Consider the following 16,686-nt stretch of genomic DNA (forward strand, 5'->3'; position numbering starts at 1 on the left):
TAAAGGAGCTAGTTAAAGAATAGTGGTCAGCAACCCAGAAGACTGAGTTTTATCATTTAAACCAGGGGCAGGCAAACTATGGCCCACGGGTCAGATCCGGCCAGCTAGCTATTTTAAGCCAGACCCCGGGCTCCCGCTGGGGAGCGGGGTCTGGGGCTTGCCCTGCTCCGGTGCTCCAGCCGGGGAACACAGAGTCAGGGGCTGCCCCACATGGCTCCTGGAAGTAGTCACATGGCCCCGCTCCAGCACTGCAGCCCCGGCACAGTGTGGGGGGCCGCGCCACACGGCTGCTGGAAGCTGAGGCATGGCCCCGCTCTGATGCTCCAGCTGGGGAGCAGGATCGGGGGCCATGCCACACGGCTCCCGGAAGCTGAGGCATGGCCCCCCTCCAGTGATCCAATGGGAGCTGCATGGGTGGTGCCTGCAGACGGGGCAGCGTGCAGCAGAGCCGCCTGGCAGCACCTCTGTGTAGGAGCTGGAGAAGGGACATGCCGCTGCTTCCGGGAGCCTCTTGAGGTAAAAGCTGCCTGGAGCCTGCACCCCTGAGCCTCTCCCCATACCCCAACCCCCCTGCCCCAGCCTTGATCCCCCTCCTGCCCTCCGAACCCCTCGGTCCCAGCCCAGAGCACCCTCCTACATCCCAAACTCCTCATCCCTAGCCCCACCTCAGAGCCCACATCCCCAGCTGGAGCCCTCACCCCCCCTCCTGGAGCCCACTCCCCCACCCCAGCCTGGAGGACCCTGCCGCACCCTGAACTCCTCATTTCTGGCCCCACCCTGGAGCCCGCACTCCTAACGAGAGCCCTCACCCTAACCCCAATTTTCTGAGCATTCATGACCTGCCATGAATCTGGAATTTCTATTCCCAGATGTGGCCCTCAGGCCAAAAAGTTTGGGTGAGTCTTCAGTTATTGATTAAGCCCTGATGGTCCATCCCTACTTGCTCAACTCCCCATAACCCAGGCCCATATCATCACCACAAAACAGCAATTAGCTCAGCAAAAGTCAGAAAGGTCAAGATTATCCTTGGGACTAGTCAACATTACTCCATAATTACAGAGTGCTGGGATAAAACAAGACCCATAGCATTAGGAAAATACAAAGTTATATAAACAGCCCTCTATCTCCATTCTACAAATGGAGAAACAGATGGAAAGGTTAAGTGACTTTCCAAAGGCCCTGGAGTGTGCCAGTAATCAGAGCCAGCATTAGAACTCAATTTCCAGGCTCCTGGTTTCATGCTCAGTCTACAAAACCACACAGCCTTTGCATCCACCCCTTCTCACACACAAAAAAAGTCAGTCGAGGAAGGGCAGGAACTCATCGAGGTAGGACTATGAAATATTAAGAAAGCTCTCACTTCAGAACCTGGCTTAGCCAACATGAAACAGGGATGCCAATTTAGAACACCAAGACAGATCCTGTTATAAAAAACAAGAGCTGTCTTACCATCCACCCCCAGGTGGCTCTCTGAGGATATCAATGTGGCAGCCATGGGTCCCCTTTCCTAATTTACACTCTCAGGTGTGCTCTCACTACACTGTTCCAGAAATGCGCCTCCAAAAAACAAGCTTCAGCTTTAAATTCACAACATGGGTTATCTAACAGCCTAATTCGTGAGAAAATTTCCTTCCTGATTGGCTTTTGTTCAGTAGCTTGTCCCTGAAGCGTGGCCATGTTACTAATAAAAGCAAAACAAACTAATTAGTTACTTTTTTTTTTTTAAAGTGTAGAAAGGATTAATCTAACCTATCTGCTTAAGTATGTCTAACAAAAAAGTTACTTTAAGAAAGAATATAAAATAAGCTTAAAATTTTATGTATAACTTGTGACATCCTAGCTTGTTTCAGGCCAAAATCTGCTACCCAGGGTTTTCAGAACCCCCAACAGGAGCAATTTAACTATTTCAATCCATCCGATGAAGTGAGCTGTAGCTCACGAAAGCTTATGCTCAAATAAATTTGTTAGTCTCCAAGGTGCCACAAGTACTCCTTTTCTTATTTCAATCTAGGCGGTGTTAGGAATAAATCAACAGGAACTCAGCAATGCTGTCTGATCAAGGATTAGATCCAAGTCGGCATGCTCTTGTCTAACACTGCAGTTTATTAGATTTAAGCACACACAGACATAAGCAATAGGTTTAGAACATCCCAGATATTTTACCTATATTCTGAGATGGTATTAAGTAATCAACAACAGGTCAGCACTGGCTAAACACCTCCAGCCAAGGAATAAAGGTGTCAGGAAAAAGGTCTCTCCCAGGATAGCGCCCGAGAACTGCTTTTATCCCTATTATCCTCCAAGTCCTTACAAACTGGGATCGTTTAATAATTTGTTCCAGCATCTTTCCTGGTATTGAAGTTAGGCTGACTGGTCTATAATGCCCGAGTCCTGTTAGTACCTATCTTTAAAGAGGAGAACAATGTTTGCTCTTCTCCAGTCTTCTGGGACCTCATTCATCCTCCATGAGTTCTCAAAGATAATTGCTAACAGTTCCAAGCTTGCTTCAGCTAGTTCCCTAATTACCCTAGGATGAAATTCATCAGGTCCCACCAGCTCAAATTCATCTACCTTATCTAAATATTCTTTAACCTGTTCTTTCCCTATTTTGGCCTGCATTCCTTCCTCCTTGTTGTTGATATGAATTGGGTTGACTATTTGGTCATCATTAACCTTTTGGCAATAGTAAATAAGTAGATATAGTGTCCAAGCTCACAATTTTGCAAACCTGACCAACAGGAAAAGGGCTCATATTTCTCATTAGAAAATATAGAAGAATATAAGGAGTTACTTCTAATCACTGCTTTGTCACATAAGTTCCATTTTAAATGCAGAAATTTTAAGCTAAATTCATGGGAGCTTTGGAAACCTCGCATCTTGAATATTTTGAGCAACATCCACTTGCTCAGAAAATTCCAAGTATTGTAACAGATATGTCAACTCATCCTGCTATCAGTTGATGATTAAGAAACTTTAAAATACTGGTATGTACATGTTATGGAGCATCCACCCCACACAAGGCCTGAAGGGGTAAATTAGGCCACTTAACCTATAGGCAGCACCTGGAGGAAAGTCAAGGAGCACTACAGCCTAATTGGGTGATGGAGTCCAGCTGGGGGAGGAGCTGGGCCAGGTTTATAAATCCAGGAAGCTGGCAACAGCCCGGCTACAGGGAAATAGTCTGCAGTCACTCCCAAGAAGAAGGGAGGTGTGGTTGGGATTACAAAACAAAGGCAGGTAGCCTACAGTTACTCCCTGGGAGAAGGGAGTTCAGATTGGCAAACCCAAAGGACTGGGCACAGCCAAAAGGTAAGGAAGAGGGAGCAAGGTTCAGGAAGGAATAGACCTTGGCTCCTGACAAGAGGGTCCCTGAGCTGGAACCAGAGTAGAGGGTGGGCCCAGGTTCCTCTACCAGCCACTGAGGGAACGGAATCCAGGGACAATGAATGGGAAGACTGCCTGAGGCTGCTGGCAATAAGAGACTTTGACTTAACCCCCTGGAAAGGGAAATCACGTAGTGATCTGGCCAGAGGGCCAAGTGACAAAGAGAAGGTTGCAGTCCCTGGAACAAGAGAGGGGCCACAGAGAGAGAGAGATGGAGAGACCACCAGAGGAAGGCGCAGCATCTGGAAGGTGCTAATCCCCAGAGCAGCCAAGAAGCAGCTCCAATAGCGGTGAATGGAGCCCCCCATCACAGTACACTTTCCCTTGGATCACTATCCCTTCTTTCCAACTCATGCTAAGCCTTGCCAGAAAAAAGAACTTTTAGTTATGTTCCTGACATATGTACTAAATTCATGATAAACTTTCTATTTTCTGTTGAACAATCCAAATCAGGATGCATTGCATCTTTGAATCATCCCTAAAGCAGCAAAAAGTCAAAGCAGCATGGTTGCTAAGATGGTTGCTAGGACGGTGCCATTTAAAGAGGCATGGCCATGACAACAGTTTTTTTTATTGAAACAAAAGAGTTCCTCCTTTCACTTGTAGTCATCACAGTCGCTTTCAATACATTTCCGGTATCTGTACGAGTTCCAATACTTACTGTCCTTCATGAGTCTTTTAGGAGACAAGAGTAGCATTCACTACAAAAGAGTGCTGTTTTTCTGAAAACCCTACATCTTTTTTAGTTCCAACTTCTCCCGGCCTTCCCAATTTCACAACTTTGTTTCTGCCAATCTGCAATAACACTGAAACATTAGCATTTTCAATTATGTATTTATGTCTTCAGATATATAGGGGATTGGGGGGGCATTTTTGTTCATGCAAGTAGAGCATTTCATAAAAAGCTACTATAGACTGACACGCTCTAGTTTTTCCACAAACACCACTTGTTAGACAACGGCCAAGGCCAATCTGATATAAACAAATGAGACTGCAGTATAGAAAGAAAATAATCCAATGTATGGACTTTTAATGTATGTATGCAGCATGCCTGAACTGTAGTGTCCAGAATTGTAAGACCCACAAGGATTACAACCTCTGTTCCACATGGACCACACCATCGGTGCTCAAAACATTCCCTAGCAATAGTGTGGCAGGGGGCATATAATTACAAAGATTGTTCTTGCAAGAATTTAGGTAATTTGTTTAATCTACACCCAACATCATATATACATTTGAAGAAAGCAATATACCTCCCCTGGTAATTGCCATGGTAAAACATAGGCAACAGAATCCAAGACATTTGGTTTTGATATCGGTTGACCGACTTGACTTATGCTAGAAAAGCAGAGAGTTCTCTTTACCTTGTAGAAGGGTAGTGCCATTAAACCGGAAAACCAAATAATAAAATCCCACATCACATAAGTATTTAACATCCTGCTATACAGGATACATATAGGTATGCTATTTTACAAACATAAGATAAGCTTCCCCAAGGCACGGAACTTACAATTTAAGACATATGATAACTGATATTTCAAATCACCCTTGCATTGTGTTCACTTGCAAAATAAAGTACAATAGGTGACCTCTTGTTCCCTTTACTTAGTAACATGAGTCTCAGCTTTTGAGTGTTCTGATTTTCTAGACTAATGAAAAAGAATCCAACACAAACATATCTATTTCCACAAGTGCTACTTTATTCCCTGATTGGTAGAATGTCTGTGAGAGATTTAGAATGTTTAGGTTTATGAAACAAAAATTAAAGCACTATTGAAAAAGGTACTAGTGGGGAGATGCCAGAGCCAGACAGGCAGGCAAAAATAGGCAAGAAAACAATTATACCCTCTGTCCTTGTTCAGGACAGAAGTGGTGCAAACATATAAGGATATTAATTGTTGTTTCTTTACATCTGTAGCATGGAGCTCTACAGTGAAGCAGACAGAGAAGCTCTAGAGGATATTGTTTGCAATTTTCTGATAAAGTTACTCCTTTAATGTTAAAATAAAGGCTCTGATTCTTTACCACTGTGACATGACAGTTTTGATACAAGCACTATCTAGGTTACCGCAAGGAACTCTTAAGAGGGAACATGTAATATTTATGATATATATCTATGCACACATTTTTCTTTCATCTGTAAGATTTGCCTTCAATGGTATTTGTATCAGAGACTGTAAAGGAATATGCCTATTTGTTAATGTCATTTCCATACAGCAGAATGCTCAACGCTGCACACACATTTCTAGAAAGAGATAACAGAAAGATAATACTCAAGCTTACCGAAGCCACTCAATACCATGTTAAGCAGATTCTTTAAGTCCTCACATAAATGTTATTTTGATTTAAAAACCAGATCTCAAGTATCTGCTTAATTTCGTAACTTTACAGTCTATAAATTACTTTAGAAGCATTCGACCCTTTATAAATGAGCCTCCCTTATTTAAAAATCAAGAATACAGACATGAGAGAGTTACTGGTGGGAGGCTCAACCGCAGTTATATATGAAAGATATCTAGAGTAGCAAGGGGAAGTCTGTCATTTTTAAAAAATAAGTCTTCAGAGCATTTGTCACTTACCATAGGTCACTGGGCATTGCAAAAGGGGAGTTAGTTTAGGCACAATATGTCATAACTTGGGAAAGTTATAGCTCTGATTTCACTGAGTAAGCTTTTTCATTTCACAAAATTTTTTTTTTATTTCACAAAAATAAGCTTTTTTAAATTGGACTCGTATCAGGTATTACTACTGTGCTTATCATGGTACCTAGGCACCAGACCCAAAACTAGGAATTTGTTCACAGAACCTTACTGCCATTCTTGGTTCAGCTTCTTGGGTTCTTTTCTAATCACATACTCCAGAGCACTGATACAAGGTGAATAGTAGCATCTCTCAAATAGCACTACTTGGCTCCCTGTAGACCATCTCATTAAAAAGCTCAAAGCTGTACAAGGCATGGAGATTACACTACCCTCTCACTCCGAGACAGGATACTTCCAAGTAAAGAGGCATATTGGAAAAGCACTGGTCCCAGTAGGGAAGATGGGGGGGGAGGGACAGGGACACACATACCAAGGCTGGACATGCTGTACTTTTCTGTGGTATAATGGGGTACTTTGGTCTCCACAGCTGTCAATCCTGTACTTTTCTTAAAAATTACATGTAAAAATATTAAATTGATTTATAAGAACTTTTGCTTAGAAGGAAATTTTATTAAAACATTAATGTTCTGGACATTTAACATCTAAGCAAATTGTACAATCTGCAATTTCAGGAATGGCTGCTTGTTTGCTTTCAAAAGAGACTTAATTCCTGTGACCAATACGCAGTGCATACTGCGGCATGTCAAAAATCACTTCTGCGTATGCTAATTTTCTAAAATACAGAAGGTAAGTAAAGTATGATTTGCAGAGGAAGGAATGGAGGCAGAGGAAGAAATGGAGGCAGAGATTAAATGACTTGCCCAAAGTCACACTTTTCAGGTAGCACAGATAGGAGTAGAACCCAGGTCTCTTGAGTCCAAGGCATCGACATTCTTTCAGAATTAAGATTCTTCAGCCTAATCATTTCTACTGCGATGGCACAAAGAACAGATTCATTTATAGCTGTTCAGTGTCACTAGTGAAAATTTAAATGTCAGCCTTGAAATGCTACTTTAGTTTATCCAAGAGAAGGTTAAGAGGTGATTTGATCATGGTCTACTAGTACCTAGGTACGGGGAGGGGGGAATTCCGATAGTAGAGGTCTCTTTAGTGCTGCAGGAAATGAGCTGTAATGGTTGGAAGCTGGACCTGGATACATTCAGACTAGAAATAAGGCTCAATTTTCTAACAATGAGGGTAATTAACCATTGGAACAACTTACTTAAAGATATGATGGATTCTCCATCACTTGAACTCTTGAAATCAAGACTGAATATTTTTCTTAAAGCTATGCTATAGCTCAAACAGAAGGTATTGGCTTGATGCAAAAAACTTATTGGGTGAGGTTCTCTGGCCTGTGTAACACAGGTCAGACTATCTGATCCCTTTCAGCTTTGAAAATCTGTGAATCTATGAACACAAGGAACTAATATGAATTTTAGTGCCCATTATGCTAATTCCTCCTGCAGTTTTATAAATATGAAGTTTTGTACTTAAACAAGCATATTCCTCCCCTACTCAATCCTGCAGAGTCAGCATTAGGGCTTCATAGCAGTTATTTCCATTACAACAAACCAATATCAAACTAAGGCTTATATGGTCACTGCAGGATCAAGCTAAAACTGGGATTTTAAGAGAACATTTGTATTCAAAAAACAAATACCTTAATAAAAATGATAATTCAGAAAATAGGTGCCAAAGTCAATTGCTTTTGGATGAGTGCTTTACTTATACTGTACTTTTACTCTAAATGTGAGAGTCTCTCTAAAATTTGTATTTATTCATGTGCAAGTTTCACTGGATTTCAGCAAACAGTACATAAGGGATGAAAGTTTTTTCTTGAGGGACTCTTCAATAGAAGAAAAGTTCCTGAAAACACTAGCTTCTAAAAATCTTAATATTTTGCAGCAGATGACCAGGAAAGGATCTCTCTCATTGCAATGTTATCTGAAGTCACTAGAGAGTTTATACTGAAATGGCAAAGAGACCTGTGGCGCCTTATAAACTAACAGACGTATTGAAGCATAAGCTTCCGTGGGTGAATGCCCAGAAAATGCATGCATCCGACGAAGTGGGCATTCACCCATGAAAGCTTATGTTCCAATATGTCTGTTAGTCTATAAGGTGCCACAGGACACTCTGCCGCTTTTACAGATGCAGACTAACATGGCTACCTCTCTGACACTATACTGAAATGGTAATTCACGATTAATACAAATCAGTTAATGTACACACAGTTGGTTTTAACAGAGTATACCATAATGGCTGTATTGGTATAATGCACTTTCTTTTGTTTCAGTGAGGTGGGCAGCTTTACATCTAGCTTCTTAAGAGTCATCTGTGCAGTAAGAAAGTGCCAACATAACCAGTTAGCCCCTTTGCAGCACTCGTTGGGCAATGAGAACAAAGAAATACATTATCCTATTCATAGTATACCAGTAAATGTGGAAGACAGGAAGAGGAGTTAAAGCAGCATTTACAGATGTATATTTTTTAAAACCTAATCCTAGACAAAATTACCCTGAAACTTCCTGAGTTTCTAGTGCTCTTCAATTGCCTGATGTACCTAAATTCTCTCCTATCTCCAGTACAAATTATCAGTCCCCACGCTTCCTGGTTTTCTTACCTCTTCCTTCTTTCAACTTTCATCCCATTCTGGATGATTCTTAGAGTCCTCCAAAATCACAGAAAGCAGTTTCAAACTGGCATGACAATTCCCAGAATAATACAAACAGGCTAATTTAGCCAGATTCCTTCTTGCTCACTCTAAGTTTACTCCATGAGAATTAAGATTCAAATAATTCTTCTCTGGAAAATATGCCATGATATAAGCCTACTTTTAAGGGCCAAAAGAGCCAATTCAGTGTGAAGTCTGAACAGTTCTGGAAACTCCACTATTGAGAACATAGGGGCCAAATAAGCACAAGATGCAGGGGGAGAAGGGGAGGTGGGTTTTTTTTGTTGTTTTTTTTTTTGAAGTAGGAAACAAGCATCTTTAATCTCGCATCTTTGAATTTCTCAGAAAAAAAATCTTCTCATGCCGTACTTTAAGCATTCTTATGTGTAAACAAATTGGATTACCCAATACAAAGTTTGAGGGAGGGTAGAAAATATGATATCTAGATTCAATCTTGGCTATGAGGTTGCAACCAATGCCTCCATTACACTCATGGTAGCTGGAAGAAATGTGGTTTGATTTATTTTCTCCCCCACTGGAATGGTATGGAGTATACTTTGCATAAATAATAATTTTCTTCCCTGTTGATCCCTCAAAAATTAAGCGTTTTTCTTTCAGAACATATGCTTCAGTTGTTACATGCCACTTCCACGCACTGCCTAACTTTCATATGCAGGTGCTTACGAGCAGTATTTGGGTGTCTTAATACTAATTTGAGTGCCCCAACATGGAATTGGGCACCTAGTGCAGTTCTCTGGATTTGAAAGTTTGATCTGTGTGTGTTGTGGAAGACATGCGATTTTATTCTTTGTATTAATTTGTAAGTAGTACCTGAATCATGTAGTTCACCCAAGTTATTAAGGCTCCTTTTACTGAACAAACTACACTTAAAATGGTTCTCTGACGAGGAGAGAAGAGTCTTCCAGTAGCTATTTAGACAGCAAGTTATCCCAACCTTCAGACCATTTTCCTCCTACAGGAACTTGTCCTTTGGCATTTACAGACACACAATTAGAAAATATTGTAATTTTATAACAAACCCTAAGCAATACTTAGGAATAAGAATCAAGGTCAGTCTGGATGACTTTAGATATTGACATTAAACAAAAGTTTGTCTCTCATAAAACACCAAGAAGATTCCCACCAAGGTGCAGTTATTGAGCCATTAGTGCAAGGTGTTTATTAGGGTGGTTTATTCAGCAAAGTGATATACAACATCACAATATACAAACTATTGAAATCAAACATAATATACAAACTTAGAGGCATAAATTAAGTTATAAAATATTTTGAAAAAAGGTTTTACATTATCTCCTGCAACTGGGCAATAAAGCCTGGAGTGCATATGCAGTTTAAATAAAGCAATACACAAGCCTGGTAGCTTCCTGAAAATTTGAGAAGAGTACTTTGAGATACACAGTTACTGCATTAAGTTTTTAACAAGATGCAGTGTACATTTTTCTTATGACATACAAAAAGGCATAACTGGATACCACAAGGAAAAATAAATTCTCCCTTCCCCACCCCCTGAGAAACATGCGTTACATTTCACTCCAGAAAGTCACAGCATCAGACATGCATGACAACCTTGATCTGTCTGTTAGACGGAAATTTACTAAAGGACATTTCAACAGTGAAAAACTCAAAATAAGTTTTTGGAAATTTGCAATACATATCTCAAACAAAAAACATGATTAAAAGAAAATACAAAAAATGGCGAAAAAAATAAGTAAGTAAGTTTTGGTCCTGTGATAAAGTGTGATGAATTATGCAACTCAGTAGTTGATAGTGACTAGATTTACAGGGGAGCCCCAGTTTTCATTATCAACTTTTGCTTTGTTCTGTCTGACACACTTATGGCTGGGTAGAGGTAACAGATGTTAAGGCTGATTTTTCTAAAAATGGATCTGCTAGTTTTCTGAACTTCTTTGGCAGAGTTTTTCTGTAAGGCAACTTTACCAGACTAACTGCCACAACGTTAAATATTTCCACCCAAACAATTTATTAAAGAGATGCATATCCAGCATAATAAAACCACTTGGGGAGTTTAATTTTCAGTTGCAGATACCTAGAGCTTGGGACACAGATAGCATTGCCCACCTCCTCTGGAGGGGAAGAATGACTTGTGTCACTAAGCAAAAATTCCTCCAGGCTTCATAATGACAGGTTCCACTAAAAATGTTTCCCTGGGATGCCCCCTCTTTACTCAGTCACTGGTCTTTGTCCAGAAGTCCCCAAATCCCTGGTAGTGAGTCCCATAGCATCCTTTTACGAGAATAGCATCCTTTTAAGAGAATGATACATCGAGGATGGAGAAGGATCATCAAAGCATCATTGTTTTTTCAGCCAACCAAGCAGAAACATTGTGGCTATTACAAAAACATTTCCCAATGGCCATATAACACCATGTGACAGACCACCACTAAAGATAGTTTGCTACATAAAAATGCTTAAAGCTAGAATGGGATCTTGGTATGGCCTGATTGCCAATGTACCTTGAATCCCAAGTGCCACTCTTATTCTAGTAGAGGAGCAAAAGAGTTTTATTAATGCACTTCAGTCATGATGTGGTATTCCAGTCCTGGCCTGTAAAAGGATCACCAGTCTTTGCAAATCATGTGGTAGCTCAGCAGTGCATAAAAACAGAGACCAGATAGGAATGCCAAAATTTTTTACTCCCGCTTTTTAAATTTTTTTCATAGGCCACAGTCTCTTATCAGGAAATAAAGAGATGTAAATTTCCTGTAGTAATAATAATACTAACTGTTACTGTTCAGAGCTCTCAGTAAATTGGCATTGTGAAGTTGTTAGCTTCAAATTAATGAGGCTTTGAATAAGTAAAGGCAGTAAGTTCACATTAATTGGAGAATGAAAAGCTTCTCAAATTCTGATATACGTCATTAAACAGGCTGATTACATAGAATCATAGAACCATAGGGTTAGAAGGGACCACAAGGGTCATCTTGTCTAACCCCCTGCCAAGATGCAGGTACAGAGGGAAAAGAAGGTATAAAGGACACATGTGTAATACAAAGTAACAATTCTGGACACATACCAGCTTCAGTGGGGTTTGAGAGAGTTCTCAAGCTAAACCAAGATGGGTCAGTACTTTCATTAGAGACCTTCAAAGAAAAACCCAGAGTACTGCAATTAGCAGCACTGGCAATTCAACAGGTAACATTAGGGTTGCCATCCCTCTAGGATTGTCCTGGAGTCCCCAGGAATTAAAGATTAATCTTTAATTAAAGATTATGTCATGTAATAAAACTCCAGGAATACCTCCAACCAAAACTGGCAATCCTAGGTAATGCCCTCCCAGTGACTCATTGTACCAATGCCCCAGTACAGTTATGGTATTACTGCAAGCCACCTGACAATTAAAGGTTCTGTGATGCTTTTTACCGATGTCAGAGTATTGGCGCCTTTGTAGTGGCCTCGTGAAGATTTGGAAAATCATATTCTGCCTTAGACTCCTAATACACTAATACTTAGTGTCCAGAATTGTTACACATAGTACTGTGCTTGGCTAAAACAACTGCGTTCAACCCCAGCACTGGCTGCATTTTGAAAGGAATTCTGTTTGTACAGTTTGTAAAGTGCTACATGTTAGACTATTAATTTTTCCACAAGCAAATTGAGTGTGAAACTGCTTTCCTGAACTTAGTGACAAGAGTCTCTAGTGGACTGATGTCTCAAACTGAAAATATTAAATGTGTGAGAAGTCCTTATGAATATTGCATAAAACTAGGGGAAAGACTAAGATTTACTTTATAGCAGAGCCCATTCAAAAAGCATTCCCGGTCTAGAAAAATTCAATCTCAGTACTGCATCAAAATCCATCTAGGTGTTATAGCAGTTAATGTGCTCTAGAAGTGTATGCTTTTGGTACACTATTTTTATATTTTGTCTATACATATATTTGTTAGCAGCAGATAAAGCATGTGCATATAAGGACTGCACGAGAGGGCAATATTTATTATAAAGTCTCTACTATTAAGAAAAAATCTACACCTCAATGCCAATTCTCCTATAGTAACAAAACTTTTCACATGAAAGACTTGAATTATATCTATGCTGGAATAGCAGCAGGAATTGCAAATGACATGCTGAACATAGACAGATCTGCTGGAGTTCAAAGAGGCACTGTTTCTTTCAGTATGGTTGGAGCCTTTTCAGATAATTATTTTGTTAGACATTTGACAAGTTAAATGTAGTTCTTGACATCTATTTTATTGCTCCTTTAGTCAGTCATTCTTTATACTTCTTGAGGGCAGGTAAAAATAATTTGCAGCTGAGCCCCATGCCTTTCCCACAAAAGTAGTCAACACACATAAAAGTTGTAATTAAAACAGAACTCTTCTTTTGCTTCCAATTTTGAAGTAGTCAGTGCAGTATCAACGTGATTTGCTTTACTGAGACTCAGGGTGCAAAAACAATTGCTTGGGGGGGGAGGGGGAGTTAACCAATGATTAGTGGATGCCAGTTTGATAGAATTTTCTTTTAAAAAAAATAAAGACAAAGCTCCTTAGGTCTAAGTAGATGCAAATTTGGGAATAATTATATTTAAAGTCTCTATAGTAGATCCTATAAAGAGTCACCCCTTTCTAGCAAAGAAAATGGCATCATTAAATTTAAATCCTTATTCACAAAGGTTTCTAAGCAACAAGGACAAAGGCAGGTGGAGCTCAGGATTACTCTAAGGATGTGTTCAGTGATGGTGAAAAGAGGAGGAGAGCTGCAGTCATGGTGGACCCATCCCCTATGAAAGCACAGCTTGGATTTACTGTCAAACACTTTGTTAAGAATTAAAACCCCAGTGAATTTTTAATTTTTTTTAAAAGATGGATTAAATAAAAATGGAATTATAAAGCTAAGTTAAAAAGTAACCTTAAATTGCTAAAATTGTGCAGTTAAAAAAATCTGTCATGCACATTTGTGCTTACACAAAGAAAGGAAGGTTTCAACAAGCACTGCAGAGAGAGGGAGGAGGAGGAGGAAGAGGAGGGCTGATCAGCTGACAGCGGAAGTGGGATGGTAGAGCTACACGTTTCTTCTACACGTAAAGTCCAGGGATGTAAAGCAAGAGCTCTGTAAAATGCCGAAGGTTTTAGAACTGTAATGGCAGGTAGAAAAGTACACTGGTCTTGTGTCAGTAGCAGCCCCAGTGTTAGAAGACAGTCTAGGCTTCTAGGAGGAGAAAATAGAAAAGGAGGGAAAGAAATAGGAGAAGGGAAAGGGAGGGGGAAAGGGCAAAAAAGCGTAAATTAGTAAACATGAACATTAATGCAGCAAACTGCACATCAAGCAATATTTCATTTAGTGCTGATAACAGACCTTTCCAGAGACCAATTCAGAAAAAGGAAACTTCAGTTTTACAAAAGAGTCTGAAAAAGTCTCACTTCATGCAAGAGCAGACAACTGTGCTACATGCAGAAATTAGCTGTGGTAAATCTAGATTAGCGGCAAAAGTGCTGTTGAGAGAATGGTGGTTCACAATGTCTCTGAAAAGGAGGATTTGCATTAAAAACTGTACCCAGCAAGATATATTTCTGTGAATTGGTTTTAAGGAGGAAAAACCACTAGACATGCAAGATCCAATACTGCCAGGTACTAAACATTATGCGAGGTGCTGAGTACCCTTAGCTCCTACTTAAATCAGCAAGGGTTGAAAATGCTCAGCACTTGCAGGATTGGGCCCTTAATTAGAAAGTAAATGTAGGAAAATTAACCACAAAAATCTTTCACTTACATTCTGACATCCTGCACTCAATGTTTCCTCCAAGGATACCCCACAACTCTACTGTACTCTGGATATTCCAGACAGGGAAAAACAACAAAAACCAGCCTTGTGGGGTTTGGCATCACACTGTAAAATTCCCCCTTTTGTGCTGGGGTATCCAAACTTTTGGGGCTTCTCTACATGGGGACACTCAGGAAGGTTCAGGCAAATCAACTAAAGCCATGAACTGAATGTGCATAAATTAAAGTGTGGTAATCCCCATATGGATGCTTTCTCGTTCAGAGTAAATTGGCTTTAGTTCACTGTAATTTAATCCTTCGAGGGGGTATATCTACACTGCAATTAGGAGGTGTGAATGCAGCTTGTGTAAGACTACCAGAGCTAGTTTTGATTGAGTTAGCTCACTAAAAATTGCAGAGAAGCTGAAGCCATAGCAGCATGGGCTAGATGCCCAAGCATAAGCCCACCCAGGACACTGGGTACATACTTGAGCAGCTAGCTTGTGCCATAGCAGCTTCACTGCTATTTCTAGTGAGCGAGCTCAGGTATGCCGACATGTGCTGCAATCACACGACTCAATCGTAGTGAAGACGTACCCTAAGGCCACTTTACCAGTGAGCGAGCGCACCCACAGAGAGGAGTTAAAGCATTTTGAGTTACGAACATTCACTTCACACCTTTAGTTGATTCACCTCAACTTTCCTAGTGTCCCCAAGTAGACATGCCCTTAATATAATAAAGTGAGTGCTGAACTGGGAAAAGCGAGGGGGAGGGGAGGAAGCCTTTTTTCAGACCTGATTAATCCTAACCACTGTATACTCCAGATAACTGCAGAGAATGTTATATGTAATGAAAACTTCATCAAGTCAATGTCCCATTGAATCAGGCTCCAAATACATTCTACTGCAGAAGGGAAAAAAAGCATAACTATGTGGCTCCATTTTGCAAAGCTCTCCATGATCTCACTCTACTTCTGTATCACCTGTTTGTCTCCACAATTCTGAAGTTATGGAACCTTCTCTGCAGCTCCTGCTCTTTGGAACAGTCTTTCTGGATTTTCCAAGCTCATCAACTGTTCATCTCCCTTCAAATCTCCTTTGAAAAAGTCTCTTCCTTGTCTGTGCCTCTTAATATCATTCTCCCTCTATTATTTAACTAACTATTGGAGATCAGTGTTGAGACATTTTGAAAAGACTACAGTTGTATTATACACATTTCCCATTACTCTGAAAACCCTAAGTTAGTTGATGTTTAAGTGACTACTTAAGCTTCCATGTTGCCATTCCTATCACGTCGATGTTGCCTTTAGACAACCTCTAACAAGAAAAAATTCTGAACTCCAAACCTCACAAACTTAGACCTCAAAACAGAACCTATTGATAATAAACTGGCTGCAGTCCCCTACAAAGGCCTTTGCTTGTGTTGTTAGCATTTAGCACCTGAGAGGTTAAAATTAATGTGTTATGGTTTACTGGAGACTACCCTTTAAAGACTACTATTACTAAACTCCAGAATCATTCATTCAAAAGAGGACCATGGTGCACCAGTACAGTCAGTTACGCATACAATGTCATTATGGGATAAGTCTGGATTCCACTTCTTCCAGCATATATATAACACTGAAAAGAGCAACTGAAATGGTTTGAGAAAGGCTCAGGGGCCACCTTAATTTTATACTTTCCTGTAAAAATCTACAGCTTTATTTTGACAAGCATTTTACAAAAACAGGTTAAGCACAGAGACTAATGCTGTATTTGTAAATCCTCATCCTCCAATAAATGCATCCAATTTAACCACATATGCACTAAAAATTAAAAATAATTCTCTAAAAGCACAAGTACTGATCACAACAAGAGTTTTCTGCCCCTTCATAGCCTCAGGAAGCTTGTTTTTCTTGAGCCTGGACCTGAAAACCAAAGTAAGTGCAACATGCTACCCCAGAAGGTTCCAATTTGGGTCTCTAGTGCAGCCTCTCCTGCCATAAACTGGGATCACTGTCAAAATAACATTTTTAGCCAGTGATTCAGGAGACCAGCAAATACCTCCGATCAATGCCAAGAATGACAATCACCTCTGAACAACCGTATACTTGGTAGAGCAAAAATTACTACAGTGTAAGAGCTTTGGCTGATCAACCATTTTCCCCCCTTCACTACAAAAGAAAAGGTTTCAGAGTAGCAGCCGTGTTAGTCTGTATTCGCAAAAAGAAAAGGAGTACTTGTGGCACCTTAGAGACTAACAAA

The 16,686-nt window shown here is 40.3% G+C and overlaps 1 protein-coding gene across 17 annotated transcripts in view; it reads right to left on the reverse strand.

Annotated features, from left to right (window-relative positions):
• MAP4 (microtubule associated protein 4) overlaps nt 1-16,686 on the reverse strand; it is a 301,104-nt gene that overhangs the window by 157,924 nt on the left and 126,494 nt on the right. The gene's annotated exons all lie outside the window — the stretch shown is intronic.

The sequence above is a fragment of the Dermochelys coriacea genome, chromosome 2 (assembly GCF_009764565.3).
Source record: "Dermochelys coriacea isolate rDerCor1 chromosome 2, rDerCor1.pri.v4, whole genome shotgun sequence".
Lineage (NCBI taxonomy): Eukaryota > Metazoa > Chordata > Testudines > Dermochelyidae > Dermochelys > Dermochelys coriacea.